This window comes from Belonocnema kinseyi, chromosome 3, assembly GCF_010883055.1.
Source record: "Belonocnema kinseyi isolate 2016_QV_RU_SX_M_011 chromosome 3, B_treatae_v1, whole genome shotgun sequence".
Taxonomy (NCBI): Eukaryota; Metazoa; Arthropoda; class Insecta; order Hymenoptera; family Cynipidae; genus Belonocnema; species Belonocnema kinseyi.
The window spans coordinates 39,284,519-39,297,093 of NC_046659.1; the positions used below are offsets into that span (position 1 = coordinate 39,284,519).

General features: G+C 30.5%; 1 protein-coding gene across 9 annotated transcripts in view; it reads left to right on the forward strand.

Moving 5' to 3' along the window:
- The window catches only part of LOC117168891 (SWI/SNF-related matrix-associated actin-dependent regulator of chromatin subfamily E member 1-like), a 45,455-nt gene that overhangs the window by 3,850 nt on the left and 29,030 nt on the right, over positions 1 to 12,575 (forward strand). For 2 of the 9 annotated variants that reach the window (XM_033354800.1, XM_033354801.1), the window contains exon 1: positions 1,863 to 2,177. The exons of 4 other annotated variants lie outside the window; for them this stretch is intronic. The gene's annotated coding sequence lies outside the window, so the exon portion shown is untranslated. Of the gene's footprint in view, positions 1 to 1,862; positions 2,178 to 12,575 lie in introns of those variants that run through there. 3 more of the 9 variants (XM_033354804.1, XM_033354809.1, XM_033354807.1) reach the window with 3 other exon arrangements.

A 12,575-nucleotide genomic window follows, 5' to 3' on the forward strand; every position in this document is an offset into this window, starting at 1 on the left:
TGTTTTTTAATCTTGAAAGCTTTTTTCTCGCTGCATTCAACCCCTAATAATTTTATTAAACATTTTTTATTTAAAGGAGATTATGAATTAAATAGTTAATTATATTATTGCATACCTCATTTCTAAAATTAACAGACTATAAACTATTAAACTCTATAAACAAACGTACCGCATTCATGACGGATTGTAGGAGGAAATTCACTTTTCGTGTAAGCTTGACGCTCCGAGCTTTTGTCTTCTCTATTTCTTTATCAATAAGTTTTCTATTCAAAGCATGGAAAAACTAAAATTTTGTACATAACAATTTTTTACGCTTTGATAACTGATCAGGGGAACTTTATATTGTCTAAAATTAATGTTTAGGGACTCATAAAATACAAATAATTTCTTTATCATTCCATTTATTTGTTGGAAACGAATTTGATAAACAAATTAACAAATAGTATTATAATCGGTAAAATTCGTTGGTGCTAAAAGTACTTTACATTAATGTAGGAAGTACATTTAATAACAAAAATAATTTTAAAGTTTATAATAAATATTGTTACATTCTTATATGTTTATTATTATATTTATTAATTTTATATTTTTATTTTATACTTAGTTTATTAATATATTTATATATTATATGTTTATATTATATTATATTATATATATTCTTATATGTTATATATTCTGTGGCAAAATATTATAATTTGAGATTTTTCAAATTATTATTTCCTTCAAGCGCCAGGAAAACTTCAGGTATTCCCTGAAACAATAAATATTTGATAATATTTGGTAAAATATAACAATTTCAATTTTTGTAAATACATTAGATAAAGAAATTCAAAATTTTGGTCCTTTCGCATTGAACTTTTTTTTTTAACTGGAAATATTTTATGCTGTTGGGCGAATAACTGCTAGTCACAAAAATATGTAAGAAGTTAACAATAACCATTGTTATAAATAAGTCTCGTGACAAAATATTCAAATGTAAGGTTTTATCAACATTTTTATTTTCTTTAATCGCTACAATGGCTACGGATATTCCTAAAAAATGTATTTTTGATCATATTCAGTGGAATGTAACAACTTACATGTTTATAAACAATTTACATAAAAAATGTCCCAATATTGGCAGTATCACTCAAAAAAAGTCGGGGTTTCAATCGTAATATATTGGAAATGAATCATAACACTGCATGCTAAGATTCACTCAATACAAAATCTTTTGACAATAACCCACCGACTTAGCCATCAAAGAAAATTTAAATTTGATAAAATATTAAGTTTAAATATTTTGTCACAAGAATTGTTAATAACAGTGGTTATTGTTAACTCTTCTAATATCTTTGTGACTAGCAGCCATTCATCCAATAGCTTAAAACATTTCCAATGCAAAAAAAATCTTCGATGCGAAAGGGCCAACATTTTAAATTTGTTTACAAAAATTTAAATTGATATATTTTATCAAATATTATTAAATGCTCATTATTTTAAGGAATACCTGAAGTCGTTCTGGCCATTGAAGGAAATTCTAATTTAAAAAATCTCAAATTCTAATATTTTGACACAAAAATTGTTTATCACAGTGGTTATTATAAACTTTTAAATTGTTTTTGTTATTAAATGTCATTCCTACATTAATGGGAAGCACTTTTAGCAAAAAAAAAAATGTTCACCGATAAAAAGACTTTGTTCATACTTTGACTGAAAAAATTATCAATACAAAAATAGAGGAGACGAAATTTCGGATCAAGTTTTTAATTATTTTTGCTTTTTCTTAATGCAATTCAATGAAAAAGACAGACTTACTTTTTGTGGTGCCATCTGTTGGCCTAGTTTGACCGACATTTCCCCTCCGGATCGTAAGAAAACTACCCCACATAACATACACGGTCGAGGCAGGGGCTGGGTGCTCTTATAATACTTCGTCGTACAGAGCGTACGCGTCAAACTCAAACTGCGCGGTCATACTAGCAAAATGGTGGAACCAAGCGTCTGCGTGACTTGAACGAAACGGAGCCCTTAAGTGGCTAGACTATGTATTTATTGGATCATGCTCTAGAGTGCTCATAGTCACCAGTTGTTTGTGGCGTTATTAATGGCGTTATCAAAGCATTCTTCGAGGTATATATTAATGAAAGATCTCTCATATATGATTTCATAAAAAGTGCAAGCCGGTGAGGATATCTGTGAGTATTATCTTTCCATTAGATTCAGTTGAAGTTTAATCTATAGTTCACTCACAATATTACGAGAGGACGAAATCGCCCTTTTTCAGCTATCAAATAACCCTCCAAAAAATATATCTTTCAAGTGTGATCTACATATCTACTCTGAATCTTGTTAAACTCACTCTTCAGTTTACTTTATTACCGTTTAAATTTGAATTACTTAATATACTGAAAATTTCTGATTTATTTTCATTTTTTATACTTACTATATTTTGTGTTTTAGATCTTTTGTAAAGTGCGACCTGTCATTGAAATTTAATTATTAACAGTGTGATTAAATCCCTTGCAGGACATAATATGACTTTCTAGTTATGTAAAAAAATTTCTTTTCATTTTTTCTCTAACAAATTTTGGTTTAAGCAATTTTTCTTTTTGAGTATTTTGTGCCGCAGATATTTACTTTTAAGGTGAAGTATACATCACGCGAAAAATTCAACCTTCCCAGTTCTGAACAGTCAAAATCATATAAAACATACCATTTTAAATTAAAAGCCTTTTTAATACCGAAGAATTTAAAAAATGTCTAGCCTTGGCGATCGTTTAATTCGCAAGTTGAAATGTTAAAATTCTTTCAATTTCATATTGTTTAATACTGAATAATTGAATGAGATTTTCTGACTAGGATCGTCATGTGGAAAATTTTAAATTTCATTGCAATAGGAGAGCTGTATCCAATGTGGCGCATCTAAACAGATCTTTAATTTGTGGGTCGATATCTTAAAATTCCATTGTATTTGGCCAAAATTATCCATTTTGTTTCCTAATGTGGCGCAATACTTATTTGTTGTTATTATGAAATTTTACAGGATAGCGAAAAACAAATTGTAGGGTTACGAAGTTTCAAACGATTCGGGGTTTCGCAAGATCAAAAATACGTCGACAAGGAAGAGTTTTATGTAATATTTTTACCATGTAATCTAAAGACAATTACACCGGCCTGTACAGAGAGAGTGTTCTGCAAAAAGTTCTTGTTCTGTTTTACATTCTCATCATTTATGATTGAGAAAGTATTAGAATTGTCGGAAATTTAAAATCACAGTTTTTCAACGGATCTCCACGTTTCGAGACCACCTGAATCCGAAAATCAGGTTATCACGATGGCGCCTGTCTGTCCGTCCGGTCGTCCGTCCGTAAACACGATCACTCTCGAAAGAATGAACAAATCAAATCCATCTTTGGCACACTTTTTTTAGGTCCTAAAAGAAAGGACGAGTTCGTTAATCAGCCATTTTAGATAAAAATTCAAAAAGTGAGCGCATTTTGAAAATTTTTTAGACCACTTTTTTCTGAATTTGAAAATTCTATGTATGGATATTTATAGAATTAAAAAGAACAAACAATTTATCTTAATGACTTTTTTCGATGAAAAGAAAATTCTCAGACATATAGCGTTTTAAAAATTTTTTAAATCAAACGAAAATCAACATTTTAAGACAAAAAACGCACAATATAAAAAAAAGTCATGAGAAGAAAAACATTTCTTTTTAAAAGATCTACAAGATTATCATTAAAAATTTGGATTGCACAAAAAAATAATGAAAAATAAAAAATTCCATTTTGTAGACAAGCTATGTAGGATACGAAAAAAGACGAATTAACAAAAATTGTTATCCCAAAAAAGATCTACAATTTCGTTAAGAATCACTTGTTGATATGACGCATACCTTTTGTTTTATTCGTGAAAAATAACGTTGAAAATAAAATAAAAAAAAATGTGTGGAAAAACGACGAAAGTTACGAGAAAAAAATTCAACAAAACCTGTTTACAAATGTCTGTCGGAAATCAAGCGCGCAACGCGAGTGTCACGATGAGAATGTGTACGTCAAAGCCTACAGAGCTTTGAGAAACTCAATCTTCGACTATGCTAAATTAAGTAGACAATTCAGAATATGAAGACGCATGTAAATACTGCCAACTTAAAGAGGTCTTTTTGATAAAGTTTTTTTAAGCATTCCAGATACAAAGAATAAATATCCGAGCGCGAGGTGTAATCATGTACGAGCGCGAAGCGCGATATTGAACTGTCGCGCGCCTGAGGCGCACGCAAACTTGCGAGCCGTGCGCGCAGCGCGCGACGAGAATGTGTCCGCTAAGCGGGCAGATTTTTTAATTAAAAATTGTGCGTGTTTTTGGTGTGGCTGAATTGATAAAACAGTTTAAGGACTCTGGCCGTTGCCTGGTGAGCGCCAGTACCTGGCCTCGCTATAATGCCGACAGCAATTTTTTCGTCTGGCCTTTATTCGTTGCTTATGCACGTCCTGTCAGGATGTTTGAATCTTTCTCGGAACCTAACAACCAAATTTAGTGTGATCGGCTACGCAGAGTTTCTAATAGGAAGCATGGATTACGATTATAAAGTAATATCCAAATAATAGACTGTGATAATATATATTTTACAAATATTTCAAAAAGTTTTCTAAAGAATTTGGGGTATGTTGATTTCTCAACAACGTTCTTTTATTTCATTTAACACGAAAATGATAATATTAAACAATTCTTCCTACTACGTTCACACTCCTATAAAAAAAGGAGTATCAAAAAAAGGTTTTATTCTATTATTTATTTAGTTTACAGGCTATAAATAATCATAATTTGCAATTCATAATTCTCAAGTTATTAGCGATAACTTTGTTGTAAATTGTTAATTTTACCGTAAACAGTACGATTATTTTTCCTTTTCCTTAATTGAGGGTTTTCGTTAATAAAAATACTTATACATATATGCAGTGAGGAGCGGTGTCAGACTGTGATGTCAGGCTTCGGCAAAACAAGAAAAAAAATGTTAACTTCGTGTGAGTAATCCGTGTGAACTTTTGACTGTGCGCTGTACAGAAAAGAGACCATTCGACGAAGGACTTCCACTTGAAATTAACCCCAGAAAAACTGAATTTTTGTACATTACTTCTAGATTGTATGCTTAATCACCTAAAAAATGGCAATAAATTTCAGCCATGTCTGTTTTCATTTTTTATAATAATGCAAAATAGCGGCAAAAATCATATTTTTTAAGTTTTTATTGACTTTGAAGAAAATGGTTATTTGTAGTGAAAAACACAAATATAAAAATATTTGGCATCATATTCTGCGCGGAGACGGTTTTTAAAAACTTTTTTGTATAGTTTACCCTTTATCTAAAAAATGAAGGAAAGTAACGAATTCTTGCACAAATATTCTTGCGGCATTTAATAATCATCATAAATACTTCTCTTGATGTCAGTTCAGCGAACCTAAATTGTGCCTATCAGCATTACGCCAGGTTACCTACCATCTCATAAAATCTTGCGATAAATTATTATCTTAGTACATTTTTTCATCCATCTTCAGCTCTAAATTTTGTAAAATTGATTTGATGCCTGAGGATAGGTAGTTCGCGCAATGCTTGCGAAATGGCTTTAATGAACCCTTCCATAGTTAATTTTAATACAGTATACCACCTTGATCAAAAAGTCTTAGGACTCGTCACCATGTGGCGCTCTTGTTCGGCCGATTTCAATTCTTTTTTTGTTGTGTCGGTAGAAGTGTCATTGACGTTCTGTCAGATTTTCAGCTTGATAGCTTGACATTTTTTGAAATGACGCCGTATTGCGTACATCTATCTTTGTGTGTGGTTTCGATTTTTCACGCAAAAAAAATGTCATCGACTTTGCACAATGCCATCGTTATCCGTGACCATGTGGCTAAAAACGAAACGAATACCATCCAACAACCACCGAATTCACCTGATTTGGCTCCCTGCGACTTTTTCCTATTCGATCGACTCAAGAAACCGCTCCGCGGAACGCGTTACAGCACTCGAGATGAGGTAATGGAAAAATCGAAGATGGCTCTGATGGCTATACCGCAAACGGATTATAAAAATTGTTTCGAGGATTGGATCAAGCGCTGGCATAAGTGCGTTGCAGTCGATGGGGAGTACTTTGAAGTGGACAATATCGATTATGATGAGTAAACTTGTATTTTTGATTTTAAAAATAAAGTCCTAAAACTTTATGATCAAGGTGGTAGCATAGTAGTTTATCTCTCGTATTCTGTAGATTGTAGGTTTTCAATATTTATAATTTAAAAAAAAAAAGTTTTAAACAACCATCGCAGGGTCGCACTGGGAGCAACTGACATCTAAAAATGATACCGATTCCCAATAGAACCGCAGTAAATCACATCTATGACCATATCTCACGACCGTGAGATGGGTGGTCACAGAACACGATAAAATCACAACGACAACCCGGCAAAACCCTCGTGTGTCTTGAGGACAGGAAGTGACCCAAGGATGACAGCTTTCTGCATCCATCTCGTAAGCGCCTGGGCATATTTTTGGCACGCGGGTATGGCTTTAAGGTTACGAACCAGTGATAGTTTCGCACCTCCGAGAGCACCGATTACAAGATTAATTACTTTAACCGAATATTTTGAATACAGTCGTTGCAGCTCCCTTTTGAGCTCTTGATACCTCTCCGCCTGTTCCTTCTCTTTGACAGTAATGTTGTGGTCGGTCGGAGGCGAGAATTCGATCACGAATAAAGTTGGTTTCTCGAATTCTTGGACAACAATGTCAGACCTCGAGTGTGAAATGGAGATTTCTGTCAAAAAATCGTAGTTTCAGAAAATTTGTTACAACTCGTTTTGGACAATTTACAGGGCGGGGTCGCGGCCAACTCCTTAAGAGCGACAAAGATGGTAATAAAGCACTCTCGGAGACGCATTTTGTCTGTACTCAACATGTGCATGACATGCTCTGCAGCTATCGTTGGGAACTTCTTAATGTACATAAAATGCGGTCGCGGTTTACTAAGATGTAAATAAAACCGTCCTGACATGCGTCAATTAAACCCGTTGTACCTGAATTAAGTCTTGATGATCTGAGGAAAGTAAAGGTTTGCTCCTTCGACAAGGATTGATTTGATACATTTCTGTGAAAGTTTCCATGCATTTTCTTGTCAAGTAGCTGCTGGTGGCATTCTTCAACCTCTGCTTTCTTTACTTCGGCTTTTAGAAATGAACCATATAGATGGAGTTTCACTATAGTAGAGAGTCGACATCTCTAAACTACGTAATTAATTCGGAAGGAAGTGAACTAGATTTGCACGAAGATACCTACAGTAATTTCTTGAACCATAATATTAAATTTTCATTTTTAATTACCGAGACCAGATGTTTGCAATGAATGTCATTTAAGTTCCTTACCATCTGTACAATCCGGTGGAATTGCTAATCATAAAAAAATCTTTAAGAATATCAAGCTTTAAAAAAAGAACTGCTTTCAGAAGGAAATATACTTTGCTGTGAATTCGATTAGGCGCAAAATCTTTAATTGCCAAAAATGCCCGTTTCAGAACAGTTTTATAAAAGATTGCTCTGGTTATATTTATTTAGCGTACACGCATTTACCTCAAAAAGCAGTTACATATTTCCTTTTTTAAAAGATAGTGCGAAAAAGGGGGCGATAACTATGTGAAGTTTTTTACGATACGTAATTGAAAAAGAATTTGATAAAACTCGTTTCACAAAAATTTTACTTTTTTCTGATGTGGCAGGCATAAAAAATCGAAATTACACCATATTTGCTTTCTTTTTAACACTGCATAGCTCTTAATATTAAAATCTGGCATATTTTTCCTGTTCACGGTCACTTCCATTGCCAGTGTGATTGAATTTTTGGTTTATACTCGGAAAAAAGGAAAAACTAGAGCAAATCCAAACAGCGGAAAAGTACATTAAATTGATCAAAGTTTATCGCGCTCCTCCTTTTATTCTGGTAGAATCAATAAACAATATTTTGCACGATTTCGAAAAATCTTTGAAAGGAAACGTACGAATTCCGAAAGCTATGAGAATTAATCAGGCTTGTGTAATTAAATATTCACCGAGCGGCAATGTACAGCTTTTCGATCATTATTACGGCAAAAATCCTTCGTTGTGTACTATTAATGCAAGCCTTAAACTCAGAGACTTGAAAAAGACTGCCCGTCCAAAAGTCAATCTCACAAAAGCTGAAATGAATTACGTTAAAAGCTTACTTAAATACCTTACTCCTAAAGCAGGGGTCTCCACAATCCACAGGTGCAGCGTGACCCATCGCTCGACCTTTTTGAAGATCTACCCATTTTTTTCGACGGTAAACTGAGATAAAATTTATGACCCCATAAAAAAAAATCTCAGTTGGAAGGGCTCGGTCCTGAAAGTTGAACCTGGAGGACCTTTTTTCTGGTATAACTTAACGGAACTTGTAACAAAAGGGATTTGTTTTAAAGTATTTAAAATTTTAAACTAACTAATTGCGGTTAGTTGTTTACAAATGAATTTTTGCAACAGTAATAATGCAAATCTTGAATTAAATTTTACCATTAAAAATTCAAAGCTAATTAAACCGTTCAAAATGGAATTATTAAAAAAATGTAACTTTTAAATAAAATTAATTTCCAATTAGAGGCGACTTAAGTTGTAAAAATTCCAATTGTAAACTTATCAATTTCTTTATAAAAAATAAATAATCCCAAATAAATTAAAAACATTCAAAATTAAAATTTTTGTTTTTTAATTGAAGAATCTCTTAAGTATAATTATTTCAGATTAAAATTTCGAAAATAAAAAAATTCAAAACGTTCGAAATTGAAATATTGGTAAATTAGAATTATGAAAATTGTATCATTAAAAATTCAAAGCTAATATTATTGCGTCCAAAATTAAATTATTCCAAAATTTAAACTTTTAAATAAAAATAATTTTCAGTTCAAAGCGATTCAAGTTTTAAAATTGTTAACTGTAAACTGAATTGAATGTCTTAAAGTCACAGCTGCTGAAATTATAGAATTTCAAAATGCCAAAAAAATGTATTATAAATAAAACTTTTAAATTTCTATGTTTACAAAAACTGTTAAAACAAAGATTACAAAATCGCTTTTCTGGGTCGAAAATTTAACTGTTTTGTAGAAAATTCGTACCTTTCACTAAAAAGATCAACAATTGGGTAAAAAGTGTACCTATTTGGTTGGAAATTTATCATTCCGGTTAACTTGTTTGTTAGAAAATCAATTTTTTAATTAAAAATCAAGTATTTTCCTGAAACTTCATCTTTGTTGGTTAAATCGAACTGTTTTTTTTTTATTTTCAATGACAATATTTTTTTTGTTGAAATATCAACTATCACACTTTACGTCGAATATTCATCTTTGTAACTCGAAAATTCAAAGGGAACTAATATACTTAACTAAATTTGCCTTTTTTCTCGAAAATTCAACTGTTATATAGAAAATTCGTCGTTTTTGCTTAAAACAGCAACAATTGGATACAAAATTTTACTACATATTTCATACAAAATTAAAATGATTTGCACAAATTTGTTTTCTTTTTTATTGAAATTTAATTGTCCCCAATTCAAATTGAACTTCTTTAATTTGTGGTAAAAATTGATATTTTTTTATTTCAAAATCAAACTATTCAGAAAATATTTACTGGAAAAATATCATGAAAAAATAATTAAGTAAAATTTGTACTAAAATGACATCAATTGTTCAAATTATTTAATAGAAAATGTATGTAATTTGTTAAAAATTCGCCCTTTTTTGATAGAAATTTGTCTTAGTTGAAAATTCCACTACTTGGATAAAATTTTATGCATTTTGTTGAAAATTAATTTGTTTAGTTATATTTTTAATCATTCAAATTATTAGTATTTCAAATTTCTTAGTTTTAAAGATTTTAAGTTATATATAACCTCTGTCAAGTATCTTTCCCGAGGAGTTTTAATTTTAATTTATTTATGTTTTGTTTATCTGCTAGATTTGATAATGTTATAAATTATCTATGTCCATTTAACAATTTTTATAAAATCTTAATATTCAAAAGTTGGTTAGTGTGGATTTAAAAATGGATTGTTTTTAATATTAGGACTATTATTTTAGATTACTTCATTTTATTGGGATATAATTTTTTATGTAATTATAATAATTATAAAATTAAGATATATTTTTGATAAGCTTAAATCTTAATTTAAAAATAAAATGTTCAATTATTCATAAACAAATTGCTTTTCAGTTAATTTGAATGGTGAGTATAAAACATTAAAATAGCAAAAATTTCTTCATTTAATATTATTATAATAACAAAAACTAAACATTGATTATTTTATTTAGTAATTCTCAATTTTACCGTAAAGATTCTAATTTTAGCGTGAAGTTTCCAATTTAATGGAGAGTCACGAGTTTAAGGGTTCTAAAGTCTGAGGGACTCAAATCAGGTAAAGGATTTTGACAGTTCTGGGTCAGAGCCGAGTGGCTCCGACCTACTGGCCTGGGATCGCTAGTAGATACCAGGATCGCTCTTTGGAGACCCCTGTCCTAAAAGGTCAACAATTTTACACGGATTACTCTGCGTAGATAATAAAAATTGAAGAAGTGGATGATTCTGTGTTATGTGATGAGGAAGATTATAAACTTTATATTGCTAAAATTGGATTATAAATATAATGTAATTTAAATACAGAATAAGTCCTGTTAGAGTATTTTATAATTAGCACTGTAATTTAAGTCTGCGATGATAATGATCTCGTTAACTAATTATATACATTATTATAAAAATAAGTATACGCCAAGTAAATTAAAATTTCTTTGTACTTTTCCGAACAACTTCTCCGCTGGAAGTTTTTGTTTGCTCACAGTTTCCTCGACAAACGAAACGCTCAAACGTTTTGTGTAACGAATAACACGTGTCCCGGCTTCTTTGTAAGCGGGCCCTTTTTTAGCAATTATGAGCGTATGAAAATCACGGTCGCCGGGACTGCCAAATGTCTAGCGAGACACGCGCTGATCTTTTCACCCTGCGTCACTGGCCCAGTGGTAACGGGCCTATCTAACGACCAGGCTGTCGCTAGTTCAAATCTTTTATTTGACGACTTTTTTTTATAATTTTTTTGATTTTTAGCTGTGTAAATATGTTAAATAATAATTTTTAATCCCCCCCCCCCTCCGGCGATCAATTTTTTTCGCTCCAAAATAGAAAAATTATTGGGAAATAACTAGCATGCAGACACTTTTCGATTCATTTATTTGCATAATCGTAACTTATCGTAATTTATTGCCCTTGTCGAAAAACGTTGTTTCGAATTTTTCACGACGATTATCACCCACAAATATATTAAGAACAATAAATGAATTTTGAAACGTACTTAGATAATTTAAAATTTAATCCAAATTTAAAAAAATATTTTTAAAAAATTTGTAGGGTGTTTTGTGTTAGAAATTTATTCTAAAAAATGAACATTTTAAAATCTTGCATCTCGGTAATTAAAAAAAAAACATTTAAAATTGTAACTAAATTAATAATTGCAAAAAGTAATTACTGACTAAAAATAGACAATGTTAGATCAAACAAAAACATGTGCAAAATTTATATTTTTCAGTGTTTCAAGCTAAATAGTATAATATACTCCATTTATTTTATTCGTTTTTATTTTAAGTTTTGACTTAAACATTTACTCTGATTACTTTTTCAATAATTACTTGTATCAAATTAATAATATTCTTCTTTTAAGAAATTCTTACATAATTATTAGTATTTTTTATTTCTGCCTATTATATTTTATTGATAAAAAACGGTTTTTTAAAATTTTTTTTTATCACTCCATTTGTATATAAAAACTAGATCTTTAAAGATGCATTGTTTCAAAATTTAATTAGTTAGCAATTCTTGTGCAAACTTCTGCACATTTTCTTTAGATGTTCGGTATTTGTATATATTTTTAATATTTTAATTTATACTGCCAAATGCGACTACTGAAAAATCCAGAAAAACAAAATTTCCGACACTGTAAGATTCCCGAATAATAAAATCCCCGTTAAAAGTGTCCGAATTATGAAATTTCTCAGTTATAGAAATTAAAAAATTGTTTTTTAAAAATAAATATTATTTATTTATTAAAAACAGTTTTGAACATAAAGAAATTTCTCTAATAAAAGTATTTCTTTATTCCATTTGAAAAAATAAATAATATTTTTTAAAAACAATTTTTTTGATTCTTTAATTTCTCGGCCATTTTATAATTCGATAATTTTTCGTCGAAAATTTTGTTCTTATGGAATTTTCAAATAGGGTCATATTATACAGAAATGAAATATAATGATAAAATCTGAATCCTATTCCGTACTAATAAATTCAGATATGTTCTACTAAATATTATATGTATTAAAAATAATATTCAAAAGTGAGTTTGAGCCTACTACATTGATATTTTCTAATAGTAATATAGAATTTATATCATCAGTCTACCTAAGTTATATATTGCGAGTAAGTGCAAAAATCCAAAAGTTTACGGTAGATCTTTGGCGAATGTTGTCACTTGCATATATGAGAAAGTGAAA